The following is a 26,674-nucleotide window of genomic DNA, read 5'->3' as shown; positions in this document are numbered from 1 at the left end:
GGTAAATTACTTTGATTTTGGGATGTTAAAACATTCTTACATTTTTGGAATAGATTCCACATAGTCATGCTGTATTATGCTTTTTACATATTGCTGATATCATATGCTAATATTCTGTCCATATATGTTCATGAGGAATATTGGTATTTCATGAACATAAACATTCTTACAAAGTCTGATCAGGCTGGTATTGCCTTATTTTCTGAAAGTGTCTATAGAAGATTGGTATTTTTTCCTCCTTACATGTTTGATTAAATTCACCAATATAGCTACATGGATATGGTGTTTTCTTTCTGAGAAAGTTTTTAATTATGAATTCAATTTATTTAACAGATGCACGGCTATTCAGATTTTGGTTTTTTTTCTCCTTGTGTCTGTTTTAAAAATATGATCCCTCAGGGCACCTGGGTGGCTCAGTTGGTTAAGTGTCCAAATCTTTGATTTTGGCTCAGGTCATGATCTCAGGGTCATGGGATTGAGCCCCAAGTGGGGCTTTGCACTCTGAATGGAGTCTGCTTGTCCCTCTCCCTCTGCTCCTCCCCTGCTTGCACTTGAGCATGCTCTCTCTCAAATAAATAAATAAAATCTTTAAAAAAAATATGTTCCTTCAAAGGATTAGTTCATTTAACTTAAGTAACCAAATTTAGCATCAGAGTACTATTCATGTTATTCATATTATTCCTCTATTATCCTTTAAACTCCTGTAAGGATTTATAGTGATGTCCATCATTATTGGTATTTGATAACTGTTTCTCCTTCTTTTTCCTTCATCAGTTCACCTAAAGTTTTTTTAATTTTATTACACTTTTCAAAGAAATGACTTTTGAATGTTATTATCTCCATTTTTATTTCATTGATTTCTATTCATCTTAATTTTTTCCTTCTTTCTACTTACTTTTGGTTTAATTTACTCATTTTTTCTAATTTCTCAAAGTGGATTAATTTCAAACCTTTTTTGCTTTTCTTATATAAGAATTTAAAATTTTAGCCGTGTTGTTGCTGTATTCACAAATTTTGATATACGGTCTTTACCTTTCAGTTTGAAATACTTCTTAAATGTTGCTGTGATTTCTTCTGACACATGGTTTACTTAGAGGTATGTTGTTTAATTTCTAAGTAGTTGAGAATTTTCTAGATATCTACTTTATTGATTTTTTTTTTTTTTTTTTTTTTTTTTTTTAGAGAGGGAGAGGTGAAGGGAGGGACAGAGGGAGAGAGAGAATTTTAAGAAGGTACCATGCCCCGCACAGAGCCCAATGTGTGGCTTGTTCTCACAATCCTGAGATCATGATCTGAGCCAAAATCAAGAGTCTGACACTTAACCAACTAAGCCACCCAGGTGCCTCTACTTTATTGATTTCTAATATTTGTCAGATAATATAAATCCTTTAAAAATTTTTTAGACTTTTTTATAGCCCAGCATATGATCTGTCTTTATAAATGTTCCCTGTTCACTAGAAAATTATTTGTTTTCTGCAATTTGGGGAAGCAGTGTACCACATATATAAATGTGGTTAATTAAAATAGTTGATGGAATTGATCAATTCTTTTATATTCTTACTAAATTTTTTGTCTGTTTTATCAATTAGTGAGAGGAATGTTAAAAAATCACAAACTATAATTGTGGATATGTCTATTTTAAGCTCTTTTTAGGTACATGCACACTTTTTTTTACTGCTCTTTATTTAAAAACATAATCAAATGTACCTCTTGGTGTTTATATTCTCTGGTTATTATTCAGTCTGAAAATAAACATTGGAAATATATGATTAGCAACACCTTAATGAAGCCATAGTATTTACAGGATTCTCAAATGGGTACCATATAAAACCTGTCATAAAAATTAGTAAAAGATACAAGGTAAAACACATTTTAATACTGGTATAATGGCAATAGCAGCTTTACAAATGTTTATTTATAGGATCCTTATAGCATTTCTTATGAACCTTTATTCCACACGAATGATCAAATCATCAAATCATTTAAATTAAAAGGTACACACAAACTTTTAAAATTGTTATATCTTTGTGATGAATTGACGCTTTAACCATTTTAAAACATCTCTCTATATCTATTGACATACTCAGTATCCTGAAATCTATTTTGTCCGATATTAATATAATCATTCAGAGTATTTTTTGTGTAGTACTTTCATGGCATTACCTTTTCCTCTTCTTTTACTTTTAGCTAATCTGTTCTTCATGTTTAAAATGCATCTCTTGGGCACCTGGATAGCTCAGTTGGTTAAGTGTCTGCCTTCAGTTCAGGGTCATGATCCCAGGGCCCTGGAATTAAGTCCTACATTGGGCTCCCTGTTTGGCAGGGAGTCTGCTTCTCCCTCTACCCCTCCCCCCTGCTTGTGCTCTTTTACGCTCTCATGCTCTCTCTCTCAAATAAATTTTTAAAAATCTTTTAAAAAAATAAAAATAAAATGAATCTCTTGGAATATCATGTAATTAGACTTTGCTTTTATTTATTTATTTATTTATTTATTTAGAGAGTACACAGGGTGGGGAGTAGGGGCAGAGGGAAAGAGAGAGAATCTTAAGCAGGCTCCACACCCAGCTCAGAGCCTGACATGGGGCTTGATCACATGACCCTGAGATCATGGTCCTAGCCAAAATCAAGAGTTGGAGGCTTAACCAACTGAGCCTCCTAGTCTCCCTATATTTTATTTTTAATTCCCTGTTGTCAATCTCTGCCAGTTAATTGGAGTGTTTACTCCATTTACACTTAATGTAATTATTGATATGCTTGAATTTTAAGCTGCCATCTTGCTATTAGTTTCCTATTTTTCCCATCTGTTTTTTGCTCATTTTCTTTTCCTTTCCTGTTTTCATTTGGATAAATCAGTCCTTTTCCCTTAAGTATTTCTTTTTTTTATCTTCACTATTAGTTTTTTACTTTTGTCTCTTATTTTTTTTATTAGTGGTATTATTATTGTTTTAGGGATTATAATACACATCCTTAATTTATCAGATCTGTCATAATGTCTTGAAAGTAATGTTATGCTACTTTATGTGTAATATAAGATTCTTATAAAGTATATTACCTTTTATTCATCTCCTTTTCTTGGTCCATTGTCATAGGTTTTACTTCTACATATGCTATAATATCCATAGCCTATCACTATTAATTTGCTTTAAATAATAAGGTGGCTCTTAAATAAATTAGGTGAAGAAAAAAGACAGTCTCATATATTTATCTACATATTTGCTGTTGTTGTTGGTATGTTTTATGTGTTTATTTTTGTTTCCATCTGGTATCATTTCTCTTTAGTGCAAAAAACTTTCTTTGATAAAATTGCTCCACTTGCGTTCATTTGAAAAATGTTTTAACATCACCCTAGTTTCTGAATAGTATTAGGAAAAAAGACCAGGCATTTAGTATATAGTAAAGTAGGAATCAATATGGAGGAGGAATTAGAAAAATGTGTGGGAATGTATGGAAGAGGCACTTCACCCAGGCTTGAAGGAGTCAGGAAAGGTTTTCAGTATAAATAATATTGCAACTATCTGAAAGATGAAAAGAAAAGAAGTGGTTTGATGAGTGAGAGGAGCAGAGAGGTCAACTGAATTCTTTTTAAGCAAAGGAAAATATAATTTACTTAACCAAAATCCTATAATGCATTTAGATTGGTTCCTTTATCCCCTCCTCCTTGCTTGTCTTTTAATTAGTTATTTCCTATTATAAACACCAGTGAGTATCTTGGAAGATTTCATCTGTATGTAATGCAGATTTATTCATAATAGAACTCCTACAATTAAACATTTGAGGTGAGAAGTAGGTACATTTTTTTATCTTTTGATACATACTAAAGGGTGAAATTCCCCCTAGAATGATTATATCAGTTTGCATTCCTAACAGCCGCCTGTGAGAGTAATAGGCTTTATATTCCTGGAGACTATAGCATAATTGTTCCTCATTAATCCTTCCTTCTCTATCATTGTTGAGGCAACCTGTAGATCCATCTTTCCCAATTTCCAGACCTTAAGTAGAGACTGCCAGGACTCCTTCAGAGCACCATTCCAGGTCTCTGAGATACATAACCTTTCCTGCCAGACCAACTCCATCATATGCTCTATGTATGCCTGAGCTCTGACTCCATGTTCACTCTTGGTCCCTGCTGTAATAAATTGCTTGGGATCTCAGTTTCCTACAAAATGAGACTCCTGACTTACTATTAAATTTTCCTCCTAGGAGCTGAAGACTTGTCTGGATTCCTTCTTGTGTCTAGAAACACTCTGAAACCTGTGGACAAAACCTTCTGATGCCAGTTGTTTCTCTTCTTAAGGTATCCCACCCTGAAATGAATGTCACTGTGTTCCATTTACTTATAAGAAGACTCCAAACAGGCCACCTTGAAGTAACTCGATTACATTCACATTTAAGAAAAAGTACTCATATCATAAAAATCTTCAAAGAAATTCACTTTTACAACCTCAATCACATCAGAGACATTCGTGCATATTGAACATAGAATAAAAAATCTGCAAGACAGAATAACTTAATCTGAACACAGTTTGAAATTGTTTTGTTTCAACAATAAAGAATATCTTTGCTTGCTGCAGGTAAGCTACCAGAAAAAGAAATTCTCTTTTACTGACATTTTTGAATTCACATTTATAAAAACCTAAACTATGTACTCCATATAAGAAAAAAAAAATCCTTTAATAGGAACATATTCAAAAGAGGTCATATTTTCCTTGGTTGTACATATTTTGTGAATAAATGCATATATTTACATTTTATTTTCTTACTTTAATGGTACATTTATAATATTGCATCATAAATCAATAAAGATTTATGCCCTTATTGGGTCTGCCCATTAATAGAGTTTTGTGTGGAACATAGCTACATACATATTATATATCTCATTAATATATAATGTCCATGGAGAAGATAAACCATATATAGCTACGTAAATATTAGCTAACTCTATGCAACATTCTTATCTTAGGGTTTGACTATCTTCTTGTGATGTGCACATACTAATCCCCATTTCCTCTATTCCCATAACTTGATCCAGAGCAGTATGGAAGATTTGGAAAAGTCAGTAAGGAAATAATGGAAAAACACAACATATTCTACATTTTAGTACCATCATCATCACAATCACACACACAGAAAAAACACCTATAAACAGGGCCATTAATTTGTTCTTATCATAGGCAATGGGCAAAGACTGTGCCTTCATAGGATGGAAACATGCCAGTGTTCCTTTGGTCACCTTCCTTCTTTAGCTAGACAAAGGATATGGAACAGACCTTCTTTAGCCAGACAAAAGGATATGAAACAGAAATCTCAAACTAGGAGCTAGTTGGTTTCCTCCTCGCTTGCCATGAATGGTAACCTAAAATGTAAAGTGGACACCTAAATTGACGTCTCCATCCAGAGAGCATGAAAATTGACCCTGTTTATTTTATTCCCTTGACCTTGGCCTCATATCCTAGCCATTCTTTCAAATCCCACCTCAGATGTTGCTTCCTTAACGGAAACATTTTCTGATCTCAGAGCAGATGGGAAGAATCTTCTTTCAATCTTCCTACCACTTGTTTTCTTTCTGAAGGTATTTTCATAAACTGTCATGTAAAATGAGTTGATGTAGAGAGATGGATAGACTTCAGGGATAAGACAGTAGAGGCACATCGCCCAAAGGAAGTCAGAGAAGGTGTACAATGCGAGTGGTATCTAAAGTAACATCTCAAAGACAAAAAGAGTTAGGCAGACTGTCAAGTTATTTCCAAAAATCATTACCTTAATTTCTTAATTGAGTACCTACTATGCACCAACTGTACTAAGTACTTTCAATGCTTTCATGCATTTTCTCTGCTTTATAAATTTCATTTACTCAGGATAAAGCTATGAGATTATCCGTGACTTGTGTCTTCTCCCAACCCTACCTACAAGCCATCGGAAAATCTTGTCGACTCTTCTGTTAAAGTAAATCCAGAATCTAACCCTTTCTCACCATCCCAGCTCCAGGTACCATCTTCCCTTGACTGAATGACAATAGCCTCCTAATCTGTCTCTCTTTTTCACCATTGCCCATGCTCCTGCTTCTCCCTACTTGTACAACTGTACTTTTTTAAAAAGATTTTATTTATTTATTTGAGAGAAAGAGATCATGAGCATGGGGAGGAGCAGAGGAAGGAGCAGGCTCCCCACTGAGCAGGGAGCCAGAGGCAGGGCTCCATCCCAGGACCCTGGGACTGTGACCTGAGCCCTGAGCCGAAGGCAAACACTTAGCCAACTGAGCTACCCAGGCACCCCTACAATTGTACCTTAAACTTAAGTTAGATCATGTTACTCCTTAATGCAGTTCTATAATGCCCCACCCCCTTACCCTCATAAAAAAGCCAAAATCCCTATGAAACCTGGTCTTTCCCTCTTGATGCCTATCTGATCTCATTCCCTAAAACTATTTCCATCACTTACACTGGAAATATCTTGCTCTTCCTTCAACATGTCAGGCTTGTTCCTGCCTAAGAGTACTATGTTGGCTCTGCTCTGTCCCTGAATTGCTTCTAGGCTACATGCTGGCCATCTTTCTCAACTCATTTCCTCAAATGTCTATGAAACCTACCATATTTAAAACTGTAGTCCCCTCCCCAGTCCCTATTCCCAGATTCCTTCCACCCTGCTCTGCTTTTCTTTCCCTCCATATCACTTATCACATATTATACGGTCTACTTCCTTATTACAGCTCTCATTTAGTTCCCACCTCCTTCCCATTGGAAACTGAGCCATCCAAGGGCAGATATCTTTGTCTGTTTTGTTCACCAATATATACCAAGCATCGATTGCAGTCTTTGATGTAGAGTAGGCATTCAATAAATATTAGTCCATTAAATGAATAAATTATTTATTTCAATAAGCCTATGAGGTAGGAACTTTCTTACATTCTTCTAAGAAGATAATCAACTGCATTATCTACTCACAGCTAATTAATGGCAAAGTGGATTCAAATACACTCCACCCTTAGTCCTGAGTCCCAGTCTATTATACATCTGCAGTTCTACTCTATGCTCTCCTTGAGGACAGGAATGGTATGTATTTCATATCTCTTGGTATTGCCTCAGTGTTACACACAGCACCCTGAACACAGTAGGTACTCAATAAACATTTAGGTAATTGTTTTTGGGCAACTTTTTCCAAGCAAGATGACCTTGTTTGCTACAGCAGTCTTCCTATGTTGGCTCCTATAACACTTCCCCTAAGAACATGTGCTAACCTAGGAGTCATAGAAATTATCTGAGTAAATGGAGGTTTAGACAGGTCTGGTGCTTAATCAAAGCTACACAGCTGCTTAGAGAAAAAGTCAAGACTAGGCCCCGATTCTTCAGACTCTGCAGTGGTTTTAATTGTTAAATATAGTATGTCTATACCTTTAGAGTATAAGTATATGAAGGCAGAGATTATGTTTGTCTCTTCTGTGTGCCCTGCGGAGGATGTATGCCAGTGGTAGGTACCCAAAGGGTATTCAATAAATGCTTGTTTATTTCCAAGATGGTGCAAGCTGGACTGGTACAAACAGTAGGACCGATACAATTTACCTGGATATTCAAGCAGAGATAATGAAGGGAAGTAAGAAATGAAATAGCCCCATAAAAAAGCTAATAAGCTATCAATTTTACCTTTAAAAGTGATCACAGTTTCTGAGATGAGGTTTGGAATTAAATAGAATTTGGAAGATTTTCAATCAATATTCTTCATGGTTTTCATTTTAATTTAAGGGGAAAAAAACAGCCAGGCCTTGAGCAAGACTAATAGATTGCTACTTGATCAATTCTTTCCTTGTCCCAGTTGTAAAAACAAAGCCATAAATTATACTAATTCTTATTTTGGCTAAATAGCTTATTTCAGCAGCATGGGTGGATGGTGACAGCCCAAGTAATCATGGATTCATCATCACACAAAGCCCAGAATCAGAGTATTGGAGCTGTTCTTCCTTCCAGGGCATTGTCAAAAAACTGTGGTCCCCCAGAGTCAAACTGAAAACCTGTTAAATAATTTAAATTTGTCATTTAAATATGCCCAAATAACTTTTCGTCCATTTCTGTAGCACTTTGAGAATAATAGCATTAATTCTCATGATTGATAAGATATGACCCAATACTATGTCACTTTTTAGCTTAATTTTTCTTTCTAATGGATGATTTTTGACTTATGCAAAACTAGTAAATTTGCTTTGGGCATATGTTAATCTCAAAGGCCTTTCTGACAGTGCCTGTAACTATAGGCAGATGTTCCTTGTCTAATATGAAAACGCTTCACAATTCTGTAGCAGAAGCAAGAAAATTAAATGAAATCTAAAAGAAAAAAGGGAACATAGAAAAAATGAATTAAAAGAGAAATTGACACAACCTGACCTCCATCTCAGTCCTGTCATTCCTTTGAACCAGCATGCCTTGCAAGAGGGAGCCACTTTCCATGAATTAAATCCACAAATGACCTTCAAATGCCAAGGATTTCTGTGTGTGATTGAAACTAATATATGAAAATTTGGGTTTGCATCATACAGAGTTCCCAGGAGCATCTTCTTTCCTTGACTTAAATCTATGTATCACTCCCTCCTTCTCTTAGACATTTGTTAGCTCACATGATTTCTGGGGACAGACAGAACCTAAATCCGCAGGGCAGCCTGGCAGTTTAGAAACTCCTGGGTAGGAGCTCATGTTAGTCTTGAGTTAAAATTTCTTCTTTTTCATGGAAATCTTAGTTTTGCTGTTAAAGCCTATCAACTGTTTATATTAAGGCCACTCACATTGAGGGTCATCTCCTTTATTTAAAGTCAATTGACGGTAGATGTTAACTACATCCACATAGTACCTTCAGGGCAACACTTAGATTAGTGTTTGATTCAATAACTGACAATAATAGCCTAGCCAAGCTGACCCATCAACTAGCCATCATAGGGAGCTTACAGTTTAGTGGGAGACATAGACATTGAACAGATAACTGCACATTGAACAGACAACTGCATATTGTAAGAATCACAACTGTGTTACAAGGAACACAGAGGAATTACGCTAGTCTAAGGATCACAAAAGGCTTCCCTACAGACATAACATTCAAGCAGAGACCTAATAAATGAACAGGAGTTGGCCAGGACAGAAAGGAAGGAATGCATTTCAGGCATTCTGTGTGGGCTTATACAAAAGCTCTGAGTAGAGAATGAACCAGGCACATGTGAGGGGCACCTAGGTGACTCAGTTGCTGGAGCATCTGCCTTCGGCTCAGGTCATAATCCCGGGGTTCTGGGATCAAGTTCTGTGTTGGGCTCCCTGCTAAGCAGGGAGTCTGCTTCTCCCTCTCCCTCTGTTCCTCCCCACCCCCCGACTCTTGTTCTCTCTCCCAAATAAATAATTATAATCTTAAAAAAAAAAAAGAAAGAAAGAAATGAGCCTAATAAGCTTTGCACTCAATTGTCCTTGGTGGACAAAGCAGAGTTACTGGACAAAACTGAAATCTTTGGGGTTTCCATTAGATCCAAGCACCAAGACTAGATGTGCTTAAGATATCTTTGGGGGAAATAGAATTTTTCTTAATCTATTGATCCTATGATTAAAATCTTCTCATTACCTTATTACAGGTAGAATAAATATCTTCATCCTCTGAAAGTTTTTAGGATCAGGTACTGCCTTATTATCTCGATAGCAACTGTTCCCCCTTGCCTTCTAACTACCATGCTCCTGTCATGCCTTCAGTCCTCAAACTTGCCAGTACTGGTCCAGTCTCAGGGCCTTTGAACTTGCTCTTTCTTCTGCCCTCATCACCATTCCCTAAGATTTTACACAGCAGGACCCTTCTCAGCTTTCAGATCTCAGTTCAAAATACCACCCATCTTCTTCCCATTTTCACCATCACCCTCTGACTCTAACTAATTTCTTTCCTTACTCTCTATCTCCATTCACTAGCATAAAAAACCCCTAAGAGCAGAGACACTGATAGTAAGCAATTCATACATATTCTTTGAAAATATGGATTTAATTCTTTTGGTAAATAATCTTTGAGCTTAACTTTATTCACCTTTAGAATGAAACTAATATGTTATATTTTGCCTACCAACAGGATCACCAGGCTATGCAATGGAACATGTAATTAACACAACTGTAAATTATGGAGGGCTGCAAAAGTGATTCTCTTATGGACAACCAGAAATGAAACTTCTTTTGCTTGACTTTGAATTTTTTGTGTGTTTTTTGTTTTTGTGTGGTATCTTTGTCAACAAATCCATGCCTCTCAAGTAATAAAGGAGTTAGAAAGTGTCATGATTTAAACAATGTCCAAGACAAGCTGTCACAAGGTAATAAAAGATGAAGAAAACTGTTATAAGCATGTCTGATGGCATAGTAGTAGAATCATTCTAGAATTATGCCTATTTTTTAAGTTAAAATGAAATGTTACAAGCCTAGAATATGGTGGATGACTAAGAAAAACACAAATTGTAGAGTAAGATAAATGATGGTCTAAATCTTAGCTCCTTGCTCGAATTTTATAAAATGGGTAGATAAAGATACTTACCAATAAAAGATTGTCATGAGGACAAACTGGGATGTATGAAAGCATATGTCACTAGGCCTGGCACATAGTAGGTGCTAAAAAATTCTTATTATTGCTGCCACAATAACATTCAGAGCATGAGCATGGTGTTTTACACTGCGTCATCCATATTGACAGATTGTGGGCGATCAACTCAAGTTATGCTAGAGGAAGTCTGGGAAGGAACCACTGAATTATAGACACCGACATAATGAGGGACCTCTAATGACTTTTAGTCACCAAATAAGAGCATTCCCGATGTTCCCAGCCTCAGTAGCTTTGGGCAGTAGCTCTAGAACTCAGAACTCCTCCATATCTCCTGATGTTGTTTTCATCTCGGTAGAAAAGGCACTGGCAGAAACAAATGTGGGGCCTGAGCTGAGAGTTGCCCAGCCAAGAATGATAATATCCACCAGCTTTAGAAAGAAGCCAATTCTTCCTATTTCTTGTGGATGGCTGCCGTATCAAATGGCATAGCACTTTCATGGCATTTTCCTTCACTTGATGAAAAGTTGAATCTTTCATTCCCTCCTCCTTGATTTGCTTTCTGTACTCCTCTTGAAACCTGCCTCTTAAAAAATAAAAGTCTAGTCTATATGCAAGACTGTAGAACCAGAATGGGAAAAGAGGGGAGTATTGGCCAGGCTCACTCACCTTCCCCAGAGCCTCTCCGTGGTATGCCCTCAGAGAGGTCAGCCCAACCCCTTTTCTATCTACTCTTAGAATCGATTGCTGTCCAATCACAAATGGAGAAACCACTCCCTTGTGATCATGAAACAACTGTTTTATTGGTTTGTGTGGTTGGTTAGCCACTTGTATACCATAATTTTAAAGTGTTCATATAAAAAAATAAGGCAATCCTCCTTTTAGTAGAAAGCTATGGCATTTTGTTAAATGTCTGAAATGAGATTTATTTATCTATTTGACAGAGAGAGAGACAGCGAGAGAGGGAACACAAGTAGGGGGAGAGAGAGAGGAAGAAGCAGGCTTCCCGCCGAGCAGGGAGCCCGATGCGGGGCTCGATCCCAGGACCCTGGAATCATGACCTGAGCCGAAGGCAGACGCTTAACGACTGAGCCACCCAGGCGCCCCAGCTGGCAAACATTTAGAGAGTTGTAATAACCAAGCCTGCCATCTGATACAAAAGTAATCATGCCACCTTCGTCTTCCTTCTAGACTTTTTGGAAAATAAATAGAGAATATTAGACTGGTCATAGAATTGCCTATAAAATTTTAAGGAATTAAAAATAAAAACCTTTAACTACAAAGGTCTTAAATTTCCTTTGAGTTTCTCCTGGTTGGTAAAGTACTCTTTTGTCTTACTTCTCCCATGTTTCCCACATGTATTCCTACGAGCCTCTTAATAACACTATTTGATGTCCAACAATTGAATAAAACATAATTTGAGTGGGAATTCTTATTAACACCCAATATTCATTTACAGAGTCTGTTTCCCATTATCTTGATATTCCCCTCATGTACAGAGTTGATAATGTAGTACAAAATCTGCAATTATAAGTGTCCGTGATGAATACTATATTTGAAGCCCAGTAGAATATTACTGGGGGAATTTGCACATGGCAATCTGACCAACAAGGTTTCTGATTGTCTTAAAAGCATATAGAAAATATAGTCTCAAAAATTTGATTTTACATTTTTCGAGACCTATCCCCACATCTTCCCCTCCCCCTCTTTTTAAGAAACTGCTCTGTAGTAAAGACAAGAAGGCAATTGCATTCCAAGGGAAGAAGCTCATTACAAAGTCTTGCCTACTCGGAGCATCATGGATTCACCCACTCAGAGGTGAGAACAGCTGGATGAGTTTCATCCCATTTGAAATAAAAGATCCCTAATTAGAGCTAAATTACTTAAAATTCCAAAAATAAAGCACCATATCTAGTTACAGTGGTAGAAGAAAACTTTTTAATGGTGCTCAAACTTGGGTTTGAAGTGCTTCTTTCCACTAAAAGGATGAATCCGAATGAAGATCAGTTTAGAATCAAGGGAGAGAAAGAATCCTCTTAAGAAAAAAGTGGTCTTGTCTACCCTCTGTGCCATGGAGAGCTGCCCCCTGGCTAAGCCACTGTTTCAAGCATTACTCTGTGGACAGAGATTGGAGAGACAGCCAAATGAATAACTGTCTCCAATAGAATTTATAGTTATCAAGAAATGTCAGCCTGGCTCCCAGGCTCAAATTATCATGATAGAGAAGCAAAGTTCTGTGGGGGTTTCCCTGCAGAAAGAAACAGTGCCCTCATATATCCTGAAAACTCTGGCTCTTTAAGTCAGCAGATATTTATCGAGCTTGTACTCTGTGCTAGATTCAGTGGGAAACAGAAAAATGAAACCTGTATCCATGCCTCCCACTACTACAGAGCCTGCCTAATACCTTTCATATTCTTTACTTTTAGAATAAAACTTGAAAAACTGGAGAGATCCAACACCCATACACATACACACACACACACACACACACACACACACACACACACACATACTCATTATATACACATAAATCCCATCTCTGTCACGATTCCCTAACTTCATCCAGAGACAAGTAGTCCATATAAAATACTTTTTCAGCTTCTTTCTGGGAGCTAGACCCAGGCTTGAGATACAGATTTAAGCACTTGAGTGCTTTCAGGATGGGGGGAAGTAGTGATCAAAAGAAACTGAGGATTTGTTAAATAGATCATAAGGTAATAAGCTTGCAGGGTTAGAGAGAATTAAGGAGTTACTTAACAACCATATATCTGAGTAATATAGAAGGTATGCCTTGGCCAAATTTAATCAGATCATCAGGACATTTAGAACCCCTAGTTCTGGGCAACTATAAAAAAATTCATCAGCTACTAGTTAATTAAATGGAAATCAAATGAAAATATACTTTGCTGCCAGAAGGCTAGAATCCTTGGCAGTGATTATTGGTATTGATCAAGGTACTTTTCATTAGATATTCCTGGGAAGAGATGATTACAAGTAGTTGATGGAGACAAAATGCACAGACATGGGTGGATGTTTGTAGTGGGGAAAAAAGCATGTACCAGCGCCTTCTCCCAACTCCTAGGCCAGGCTGTCCTAAATCTCCAAGGTCAAGAATAGATTTAGATTCTTCTGCATTCCCATTGCTTAGATTTCTTGTTTCCAGTGATTTCTGATTATCTGCCTTGTACCACCTCCTCTAATCCCCCATCTTTTTCTTTTCTTTTTTTCCCCATCTTTTTATTTTCATCCATTTTATCCTACCACTAAAAAACACTAAAAAACTAAAAAACACTAAAAAACACCGAGGTTCCTTCATTCTCCCAAAATAAACACTATCTCAATCCTCCTGAATGTAGCAGCCTTTTGATTAAAGATGGGGTGACAGAAATAAGTTAAGGCAAGGCACAGTGATGATCGATGTGAATTTAAATACTAGACTTCACTCCCCTAAAATTTCAAATCCATTTCCACCACAGAGAAAAATTTTGTTGGCCATACTCTTTTGGAGGATTGTAGTTCCTGCCAGCTTCTTAAACTCCTCTCCTAATTCCATATTTCTCTTCTTTTTCACCCTTTCCAAGCTCTCATTCTGTTTCCCCTCCACGTTCAATAGAGCTGCTATGAGTAACAACAAATTTCCTGAGACTTGGTTATGGCAGAGCATAAATTTCAGACCATACCCAAAGGGAAGGACAACTGTTTTCATTATCAAAACCACCATTATGGTTATTTTTTTCTAACAAAAGACAAGCTGTCCTTCTTAAAAGTATTTTGCCTTCTTTTGACATCAAGAGATTCATATCATGGCCTTCTTTACAAAATAATATATTTTCTCTCCTTTTGTTCATCTAGTCATTCTTTCAATGAAAAGTTTTTCAGTACCTACTATGTAAGCCACTATGTTAAGGTTTGGGGAAAATGAAATTTTTTTTAAAGATTTTATTTATTTGTTAGAGAAAGAGAGTGTGCAAGCACAAGCAGGGGGAGTGGCAGACAGAGGGAGAAGCAGGCTCCCTGCTGAACAGGGAGCCCCATGTGAGACTTGATCCCAGGACCCTGGGATCATGACCTGAGCTGAAGGCAGACGTTTAACTGACTAAGCCACCCAGGCATTCCAAATTTGTTTTTCAATCAAGTATTATCAGAGCAAATAATTTTTTTCCCCTTATTTCTACAATGGTTATGAATATCCCACTGAATAGCTCAATTAATTTGGAGTCTTCTTATTTTGGATAATGACTAGTTGGAAACTGATTATTTGAATTTAACTGCTTCATTTTCAAAATACTGAATCCTATGCTTTCAATGGGCTGTTTTTAAATTTTTTGAAATGCCAGGCGCAGCTTTAATAAGTCTGAAAAACATTATCCCATCATAACATATGCTCATGTCTATGAGACAACACAAAACTATTTCCTAAATTTAATGCTGTCAACACAATAAAGCTTTCTGGCCATGTTCTTCTGTTTTATACAGAACTTTATTAGTCTCAATTCAAATAATGTAATTTTCAAGTGTTCTGATACTGGTTCCAAACACCCTTTAGAGAGTAGGTACATGGTAAGGAATGTGAAGAACTACCTTAATATGTTATTACCTAGAGATTGCATATGCAGTACTTAAGTGTTTCTACTTGGAGGTATAACAGTGGGCTTTTGTTTGTTTGTTTTGGTTAATTTATCATGCCAAATGTACCCTTTATGATGATAACAACCTTGGGTGCTTCTTTGGAGATACAGCAAAATAGCTCTCTGGATTCAGTGTTTTTGTTAGTCATGACCCAAGTGAAGGAAATGTGGTAGGTTTTGTGTCAGCTGAGTCAGAGAGAACCCCACAGCCTAGGAAAATTATACTTTGTCATAATGATATCTGAACTGAGCTTTCCAAGTGTCCATGCTAAGTGGAGTAAGTCATTGCTTGGGCAGTGCCTTCACAAAGTCCTAAATATCCTTTACTCTAACTATAGTATAAAACCTACTCATTTCCAGAAATGGTCAAATTTTATGTCATTCTATTATCTTCCATCGCTTTCTATCACATGTCAGGTTAATCTCACAGAAGGTGCTCTCCCTCCTGCAATGATTTCATATATTGTTGTTCCAAGGAGATCAGAAGAAAGAAAAGCATCTGAATGTAAAATTCTGCGTTGGATATGATTGCAAGGGGGGATATGATTTGTAATAGCAGAAAGGAAGCCTTGGCTCAGGCCCCTGAGAGCAGTAGCTCTTTCTGACTCATTTTTCCTGATTGGCCATTTCTCAAAATGAAATCAAGTGTAGTGCTTAGTGTTCCAAGTTCCAGTATGCTTTACTATGGGACTTTGGGAAAACAGAGTTGGTCTTAGCAAATTGTGATATGGCCTTGGTATGGATTCCCCACCCTTCTCTGAGTTTCCTCACCATCATTTCCTCCTAAAATGTCATTTCCTAAAAGCCTTCAAGAGCCAAAAAGAAATCCACTGGTGGATTTTTCAGACACCCTGACTTTGTAGATTATGGGTCTTCTAAGGAGCAGATACATCATGTAGAAAATAGTCCTAATTATACAAAGCATGGCCACATTTGAAAGGGTTACATGTTTTCACACTGTTTTTTTCAACTCTTCCCATATTTTTCCTCAATTTATATTTCCTATCTTAAAATGAACATTCAAGTTGAACATGGTGATCTGACTTCCTTAGTGAGTGTCTACTATGTGCCAGGCACCATGTTTTCTATATCCATTTAGTCTTCCCAACAACCCCAGAAAGGAGTCATTATCATGCCTGTGTTACAGATCAGGAAATTAAAGTCCAGAGAGATTAAGTACATGACACAAGGAGATGGCAACGTTGGTCTTGACTCAAACTCAAACCTTTGTGTCTCCAAAGCTTTGTCCTTTCCAGTATGTCACTTCACCTCTCATGCAGCTCTGGAGATTACTCAGGACAGACAAGAAGGGGCAGCAAGGCCTTGTGTTCCTCTGAGTTCCACAGAATTCAGATCATTTTCTCTTAATATTTACTTAAGATACTTAAGTATTAGATTTAGTATTTCTTATAACACACAACTCACTCAATGCCTTTTATGTCCATAAACTTTGCCATTACTTCTTCCTTTCAAACTCACTGCTTCAGGTCTTGTCTCCTCAGATCTTATTTGATTGTAGAGAAAGAATGTTATTAGTGGAAATCAAACCAAATACCCTAATATCCCATTCTGTGGAAAACCTCCACTAAAGTCCTCATTATAGACCATAATAGCAAATGCGCACTCCATTATTATAAAAAACCCAAAGAAAGAGATTGTGGCCTACTGGGGGGGAACGAAAGAAGGAATAAATACTGGGCTTCGTATTATACCGACCTGAGTCTGTGGCCACATTTGCCACCTTCTGACTTGAGACCTTAAGCTGATTACTCAAGCTTTCTAAACCACAACACTACTCGGTCCTTTTCTTATCTGCAAAATAAGCTTAGAACTCCATTTATAAGGAAGGTTAAATGAAATAAGGTATGTTCGGTGTCTAGCTGGCTAGTTAGATAGGCCTCCAATATGTCCTTTCTTCTTCTACTCTTTCTGCCAATCCTCCTCCCCCAGATTTTCATTCACCTTGCCTGCAAAAGTCTATCTTCTAAGTAACACAAATCTTGACGGAGTGAAATGCTTCTCATGTCTTCTTTCAGTGAAGAGGTGAAATAGCCTCTGTGATGTATAGGAGCAATGTGGTTGAATTATTTGGAAATATTTTGCTCCTAGAAGAGACTATCTCAGATGGACAATGCGTACAATATTGGAGCTGAATTTCACCATAAGTCAGAAACCATTAATCTAACAGGATGCCTCTCCCCTCTACCCGACTCCTGTTTTTACTTATTGATTAAAAGGGGGGAAAAAAGAGTCTGTTGTACAACAAAACAGAATCATGATAAACGCTGCTGAGTTAACAAGTTCCCAGTGGCATCACATCAAGCTGGGCATGAAAAATAAGAAATAGGAGACTACTATCAGTTAAAATCCTGAACTCAACTTCATCTGGGGCACTTCATTGTTTCTGGTCGCCCTGCTGGGTTTTTTTTAGAAGGTCTGCAGCATGATAACAAATCTGACAACCCTACCAAATTTACCAAAACCCTAGCAAAAGACTGGAATATACAATCCATCTACGCTGGTAGTTGTGAGATTGGCATTCCATTTCAGTGAAATAAGATGTGTCTGGGTTGGAATCATGAGGAAGATAAAGATATTTAACTCCTGTGGGACCTTCCTGTTTTACGAACTCTTGAGTTTCGAGGCCTAAAAACTCAACAACATGGAAGATTTTGGTTTGGAAGCATGCAAAAGCTTGGAAATGGTCTTGATTCTTTATTTCATGGATTTGACTCATTGACAGCATTATCATTTCAATTTCTTCTTAAATAACATTTGCCATCCTGGCGTCAGAAACTACAACATCAACCATCTGACCCTTAGAAGTAGTCTGGGGTACAAATTGGCAAATTTCATATTTTTATTTTATATATATGTAACATATATATAACTTATATAATATATAAAATATACATTTCCAAAGTTAATTATCTCATCTCCATATGACCAAGATGACCCTGAAATTTCCCAAAGTTTGCTGAGAGGCATGCCCTGCTCCATAATTCCTTCACTGAAGAAAAACTGGCTTATGTGATGAGCCCACTGGAAGCCCTCCTTTCCTACGTGTTGCTTTGCTGGGGTTCAGCTGCTTAGACCCTGCACTGCTTGGTCCCATCCTATCCCACTGGTGTGATGGGGTCTGCCAGTGATAACTTAAGGTTTACTGGGGGAGAAAAGAAGCCACTTCCCCTCAATGTTAAGCTCAGTCCGGGCCATCTCAGGCCACCTGGAACCAGAGCACCTGGTGTTTTAGCTCTTTAACCCCTGCTGCTGCTGCTGCTGCTGCTGCAGATCCCCATGCGGTCTCCTGGGATTTCCTGAGAGAAGACAATCCCATTCCTTCAGCACTCTTTATGCCCAAACAAGGGTGTTCAAAGCTTGGGCTTCCCCAGGTCAAGAGTTGAACTTACATTCACACATTCCATTATTTTTCATTGAGCACTGTCTTAGCTCAGGCTGCTGAAACAAAATACCAGAGACTGGGTGGCTGATGAAAAACAGAAATCTGTTTCTCACAGTCCTGGAGGCTGGAAACGCCAGGTCAGGGAGCCAAGCAGGGCTGGGTTCTGGGAGGGCTCTCTCCTGGGTTGTTGAGAGCTACCCTCTCCTTGTACTCTATGTGGCTGTGAGATGCCAGGAATGCTCTCTGGACACCAATCTCACTCATGAGGGCTCCACCTTTATGACCTAATTACTTCCCAAAGGCCTAATTACTTTCCTAATACATCCCATTGGGAGCTTGGATTTCAATATGTGAATTTGGGCATTGCAGATTGGGTCAATTGCAAGCATCAATCATAAGGAAAATTCAGTTTCAGCTGTTGAGGGTCCAATCATGAACTAGGTACAACCATTCTGCCTTTTAAAAGTTTACTTTTTTTCTGTTGAAGCATACCATTCATCCCAGAGTGTCTAATTTGGGAAGGGCATTAATGCTCATCTGTTTGCTGAGCCAGAACCAGTGCCCCACCCCCAACTCCCCAACAACCTAAGCCCAGGCATAGATTTAAGGCAAATTTTCTGCATGGATGAGCTCCCTCCCTTGAGGACCTTGTGTCTTTTTCTGACAGCAAAACTCCATTAGTGAACAGACTACCTGGATTCAGATCCTAAGTCCCTACCTACCAGCACTTTGGCTTTGGACAAGTCACTTAAATTCTCTGTGTCTCCATTTCCTTATCTATAAAATGGAGGTAATAGCAGCACCTACCTCACAGAGTTCTTATGAAAGTGCCTGTTCCACACAAAGTGTTATATGAATGTCGATTAAATAACTAAAATAAAAAATGAAGCTTTACGTGCTAATCACTATGTATTTATTATTCTTTTAAATAGTTCACATGTATTAACTTATTTAATTTTGAAACATTCTACGAGGTAAATTCTTATATTTTAGAGATGAGGAAACAGGCCAAGAAACTTTAAATAACTTGCAAAGGTCATAGAGTTATTAGGCTCCCAGTTGTTAGGTTATGACTCCAGGATTCAAATGCAGGCATTCCAGATCCAAAACCAGAATTTCTCAAAACATGGATTTTTTTTAGAGCAATGTGTTCAGGAACTTGACATATTTCTTTTTCTAAGTTCACTGGACTCTTATGTAAGTTCTCTAGGCAGCCAAGACACAAACACAATCTCTTCCAAAGTGACCCCCAGGTGACTTCCAATTGGTAGTCTCCATTACCGAACAAGATTTTAGGTTCCCTCTACCCACACACTCTTTGAAAGGAAGAGTTCTAAGATGGCCCCCAAGATTCCTGCACTCTCATGTACACACCTGTACAATTACCTCCATGTGGTTATAAGCAGAACTTGTGAATACAATGATATACCACTCACAGGATCATATCATCTTATACAGAAGAAAGGATTTTGCAGATATAATTAAAATCCCTAATCAGTTGACTTTGAGCCACCCAAAAAAGAGATCATACTTGGTGGGCTTCACTTAATCAGGTAAGCCCTTAAAAGATGTCAGAGTTTGGGGTGCCTGGCTGGCTCAGTCAGCAGAGCATGCAGCTCTTATCTCTAGGGTCGTGAGTTTGAGCCCCACACTGGGCATAGAGGTTACTTTAAAAAAAAAAAAAAACTGAAGCATATCAACAAAGATTAAAAAAAAAAGATGTCAGAGTTATACAAAGTGAGTGATTCTCCTTATGGCCTTAAAGGAACAAACTGTCATGTTGCAGAGGGAGTCATGTGGCAGGAAACACAGGTAGTCTCCAGGAGCAGAGAGTAGCCCCAGTTGAGAGCCAGCCAGAAAATGGAAACTTCACTCTTACAACCACAAGATATTACATTCTGCCAGCAAAAGGTAGCTTAGAAGATGACTCTCAACCCCAGAAGAGAACCTGGTCTGCCTTCTGAGACATTCAGAAGAGAATCCAAAAGATCCTATTCAGACTTCTGGCATAAGAAATGGACATTGTTTTTGGCAATGATTTTCTGAATATTACACACAAAGTACAAATAATAAAAGCAAAAATCAACAAAAATTGTACTATTTCAAACTTAAAAGCTTCTGCACAGCAAAAGAAATAACCAAATGCAAAGGCAACCTACAGAAAAGGAGGACATTTCTGCAAGCCACATATCAGATAAGGGGTTAGCATCTAAAATATATAAAGAACTCATACAACTCATAACTACAAAAAATCCAGCTTAAAAATGAGAATTGACTAGATATTTTTCTCAAGAAATGGACAGAAGACATGAACAGACATTTTTCCAAAGAAGACATCCAAATGGCCAACAGACACATGAAAAAGTACTCAACATCGCTTGGCATCAGGGAAATCCAAATCAAAACCTCAATGTGATACCACCTCACACCAGTCAGAATGGCTAAAATGAACAAGTCAGGAAACGACAGATGTTGGCGGGGATGCGGAGAAAGGGGAACCTTCCTACACTGTTGGTGGGAATGCAAGCTGGTGCAGCCACCCTGGAAAACAGTATGGAGGTTCCTCAAAAAGTTGAAAATAGAGCTACATACAACCCAGCAATTGCACTACTGGGTATTTACCTCAAAGATACAAATGTAGGGATCCAAAGTGGTACGTGCACCCTGATGTTTATAGCCACAGTGTCCACAATAGCCAAACTATGGAAAGAACCAAGATGTCCATCGACAGATGAATGGATAAAGAAGATGTGGTATATATATACAATGGAACATTATGCAGCCATCAAAAGGAATGAGATCTTGCCATTTGCAACGACGTGGATGGAACTGGAGGGTATTATGCTGAGCGAAATAAGTCAATCAGAGAAAGACATGTATCATATGACCTCATTGATGTGAGGAATTCTTAATCTCAGGAAACAAACTGAAGGTTGCTGGAGTGGTGGGGGGGTGGGAGGGATAGGGTGGCTGGGTGATAGACATTGGGGAGGGTATGTGCTATGGTGAGTGCTGTGAAGTGTGCAAGACTGTTGAACCACAGATCTGTACCTCTGAAACAAATAATACATATTTAAAAAAAAAGAAGAAGATAGCAGGAGGGGAAGAATGAAGGGGGAGAAATCGGAGGGGGAGATGAACCATGAGAGACAATGGACTCTGAAAAACAAACTGAGGGTTCTAGAGGGGAGGGGGTGGGAGGATGGGTTAGCCTGGTGATGGGTATTAAAGACCGCAGGTTCTGCATGGAGTACTGGGTGTTATACGCAATGAATCATGGAACACTACATCAAAAACTAATGATGTAATGTAGGGTGATTAACATAACATAATAATAATTAAAAAAATGGAATCATATACAAAAAAAAGATAGCAGGAAGGGGAGAATGAAGGGGGAAATCAGAGGGGTGATGAACCATGAGAGACTATGGACTCTGAGAAACCAACTGAGGGTTCTAGAGGGGAGGGGGTGGGGGGATGGGTTAGTCTGGTGATGGGTATTAAAGAGGGCACATTCTGCGTGGAGCACTGGGTGTTATACGCAAACAATGAATCATGGAACACTACATCAAGAACTAATGATGTAATGTATAGTGATTATCATAACATAATAAAAAAAAGAGTAAAAAAAATAGATATTTTTCAAAAGAAGACATCCAAATGGTCAACAGGTCCATGAAAAGATGGTCAACATCACTAATCATCAGGGAAATGCAAATCAAAACCACAATAAGATATCACCTCACTGATTATCAAGAAGATAAGAGATAACACGTTGGATGTGGAGAAAAGTGAAGCCTTGTGCACTGTTTGTGGGAATGTAAATTGGTTCAACCACTACGGAAAAACAATATGGAGGTTCCAGAAAAAATTAAAACTAGATCTACTCTATGGTTCAGCAATTCTATTTCTGGTTATATACTCAAAGGAAATGAAGACAGGATAACAAAGAGATAGTTGCACTCCCATGTTTAGTGCAGCACTATTCATAATAGTCATATATGGAAACAACCTAAGTGCTCATCAACAGATGAATGGATAAAGATGTGATAAATATATACACAATGGAATATTTTTAAGCTGTGAGAAAGGACATCCTGCCATTTGCAACAACATGGATGGAGAGCACACTGTGCTAAATGAGGTAAGTCAAAGACAAGTACTGTATGATATCACTTATATGTGGAATCTAAAAAAGCCAAATTCATAAAAACAGAAAATCCAATGGCAGTTATCAGTGGATGAAAATATGGGGACAGGGCAGATGCTGTTTAAGGGTATAAATTTACAATAAGTAGTAAATAAGCCCTAGAGATCTAGTGCACAGTACAGTGAATATTGACAACAATATTTTATTATAAACTTGCTAAGAGTCTAGAACTCAGTGATTTAAGAAACTACCATTATGTAACATGATAGAAGTGCTAATTATCACTACAGTGGCAATCATATTACAATATATAAATGTATTAAATTAATGTTGTACACCCAAATTTGCACAGTGTTATATGTCAAATGTATTTCAATTAACAAAAAGAAAAGAAGTGGGGATTGTTATAATCCACCACTTTTGTGATAATTTGTTCTGCAGCAATAGGAAATGAAGACACACCTCATTGCTTTATACACTGACATAGAGAACAGTGACTCAGTGTGATAATTCGATTGCATAAGAGGATTTTCCAAACTAGACAGAAGCATCTGATCCAGTCTCTATTCAAGTATTCAAGTGAAGAAATAAAACTAGAGGGGAAAGAGCTCTTCACAAAGTTAATGCTACAATCTAGGTTACTCAAACCCTGTTCCATGCCCAATGTAGAACGTGCTGACTGTAGAACTGAGACTTGGAGTCAGGAACTCGCATGTCTCCTCCATCCAGTGTTCTCTTCCATGGAACATGAATTATTTTCCTGCTGAATTGCTACTAGTGATGAGAAATGTCAATGTGACCACGGAAAGATGTGGAAGAACCCATACAGTTATATTATTGGACTGGCTGAGTGACTGACTTTCTGTGAGGAAAGGTTCCATGAGTCCAGTGGTGAATAGGAAACAATTAATTTCTATATGTGAGTTGGATTTAGATTATGCCCTGGAACATACGAACTAACATCCCAAGGCCATTTGTAGGCTCAGTAGAGTGAGAAATGAAGTTAGAGTACATAAAATAAGCTTTCCTGGTTTAGTTTTCACTTAAATATATACACAACCCCCATTTTATATTAAGAGGCTCATGCTGTGGTTGGTTATAGGCAGGGGATCTTAAGCTGGGAACCTGACTCTTTATCCTGGCTTTGAACTTGAATCTAACTTTGAACCACCATCTAGGTGTAAAACTTTAAGTCATACATCTCAGTTTTCTCATCTGCAAAATTGAGATAATGAATGTAAGTGTCTTGTAGGGTCTTGTGTGCATTAACCAAGTTAATGCACACAAGTTAATGCATATCCAAAAACAATGTCTGAGATATGGTCAGCACTCACAAATGTTAGCCAGGATTTCTTATGTTTCAGTCCCTAAATACTTGGTTTGAAAAACAAATATCTAGACATCAATTTGCCAGGTGTTTCTGTTATTAGGATTTTGACTCATAAATTCAATCATGGTATGTATTCCCTTCAGTTACACACCATCTTTTTCTGATTTTATTTTTTTTTATTTTTTATTGTTATGTTAATCACCATACATTACATCATTAGTTTTTGATGTAGTGTTCCATGATTCATTGTTTGTGCATAACACCCATTACTCCAAGCAGAATGTGCCCTCTTTAATACCCATCACCAGGCTAACCCATCCCCCCACCCCCCTCCCCTCTAGAACCCTCAGTTTGTTTTTCAGAATCCATCCTCTCTCATAGTTCATCTCCCCCTCTGACTTACTCCCCTTAATTCTTCCCCTCCTGCTATCTTCTTCTTTTTATTTCTTAACATATGTTGCATTATTTGTTTCAGAAGAACAGATCTGTGATTCAACAGTTTTCCACAATTCACAGCGCTCACCATAGCACATACCCTCCCCAATGCCTATCACCCAGCCACCCCATCCCTCCCACCCCCCACCACTCCAGCAACCCTCAGTTTGTTTCCTCAGATTAAGAATTCCTCATATCAGTGAGGTCATATGATACATGTCTTTCTCTGATTGCCTTATTTCATTCAGCATAACACTCTCCAGTTCCAACAACGTCGTTGTAAATGGCAAGATCTCATTCCTTTTGATGGCTGCATAATATTCCATTGTGTATATATACCACCTCTTCTTTATCCATTCATCTGTCCATGGACATCTTGGCTCTTTCCACAGTTTGGCTATTGTGGACATTGCTGCCGTAAACATTGGGGTGCACGTACCCCTTCGGATCCCTACATTTGTATCTTTGGGGTAAATACCCAATAGTGCAATTGCTGAATCTTATCGTAGCTCTATTTTCAACTGTTTGAGGAGCCTCCATACTGTTTTCCAGAGTGGTTGCACCAGCTTGCATTCCCACCAACAGTGTAGGAGGGTTCCCCTTTCTCCGCATCCCGGCCAACATCTGTCCTTTCCTGACTTGTTCATTTTAGCCATTCTGACTGGTGTGAGGTGGTATTGCATTGAGGTTTTGATTTGGATTTCCCTGATGCCGAGTGATGTTGAGCACTTTTTCATGTGCCTGTTGGCCATTTGGATGTCTTCCTTGGAAAAATGTCTGTTCATGTCTTCTGCCCATTTCTTGATTGGATTATTTGTTCTTTGGGTGTTGAGTTGGATAAGTTCTTTATAGATTTTGGATACTAGCCCTTTATCTGACATGTCATTTGCAAATATTTTCTCCCATTCTGTCGGTTGTCTTTTGGTTTTGTGGACTGTTCCTTTTGCTGTGCAAAAGCTTTTTATCTTGAAGAAATCCCAATAGTTCATTTTTGCCCTTGCTTCCCTTGCCTTTGGCGATGTTTCTAGGAAGAAGTTGCTGCGGCTGAGGTCGAAGACGTTGCTGCCTGTGCTCTCCTTTAGGATTTTGATGGACTCCTGTCTCATGTTTAGGTCTTTCAACCATTTGGAGTCTATTTTTGTGTGTGGTGCAAGGAAATGGTCCAGTTTCATTCTTCCGCATGCGGCTGTCCAATTTTCCCAACACCATTTGTTGAAGAGACTGTCTTTTTGCCATTGGACATTCTTTCCTGCTTTGTCAAAGATGAGTTGACCATAGACTTGAGGGTCCATTTCTGGGCTCTCGATTCTGTTCCATTGATCTATGGGTCTGTTTTTGTGCCAGTACCATACTGTCTTGATGATGACAGCTTTGTAATAGAGCTGGAAGTCCGGAATTGTGATGCCACCAGCTATGCTTTTCTTTTTCAATATTCCTCTGGCTATTCGGGGTCTCTTCTGGTTCCATACAAATTTTAGGATTATTTGTTCCATTTCTTTGAAAAAAGTGATGGTATTTTGATGGGGATTGCATTGAATGTGTAGATTGCTCTAAGTAGCATTGACATCTTCACAATGTTTGTTCTTCCAATCCATGAGCATGGAACGTTTTTCCATTTGTTTGTGTCTTCTTCAATTACTTTCAAGAGTATTTTATAGTTTTCCGAGTACAGATCCTTTGCCTCTTTGGTTAAATTTATTCCTAGGTATCTTATGGTTTTGGGTGCAATTGTAAATGGGATCAACTCCTTGATTTGTCTCTCTTCTGTCTTGTTTTTGGTGTATAGGAATGCCACTGATTTCTGTGCATTGATTTTATATCCTGCTACTTTACTGAATTCCTGTATGAGTTCTAGCAGTTTTGGGGTGGAGGCTTTTGGGTTTTCCACATACAGTATCATATCATCTGCAAAGAGTGAGAGTTTGACTTCCTCTTTGCTGGTTTGGGTGCCTTTGATTTCTTTTTGTTGTCTGATTGCTGTGGCTAGGACTTCTGATACTATGTTGAATAGCAGTGGTGATAGGGGACATCCCTGCTGCATTCCGGACCTTAGGGGAAAAGCTCTCAGCTTTTCCCCATTGAGAACGATATTCGCTGTAGGTTTTCCATAGATGGCTTTTATGATATTGAGGTAGGTACCCTCTATCCCTATACTCTGAAGAGTTTTGATCAAGAAAGGATGTTGTACTTTGTCAAAT

Source organism: Eumetopias jubatus, unplaced genomic scaffold (assembly GCF_037043125.1).
Source record: "Eumetopias jubatus isolate StellerSeaLion01/CBP00866 unplaced genomic scaffold, mEumJub1_p1.0 scaffold_2, whole genome shotgun sequence".
Lineage (NCBI taxonomy): Eukaryota > Metazoa > Chordata > Mammalia > Carnivora > Otariidae > Eumetopias > Eumetopias jubatus.
Note: the sequence above shows the minus strand (reverse complement) of the source record.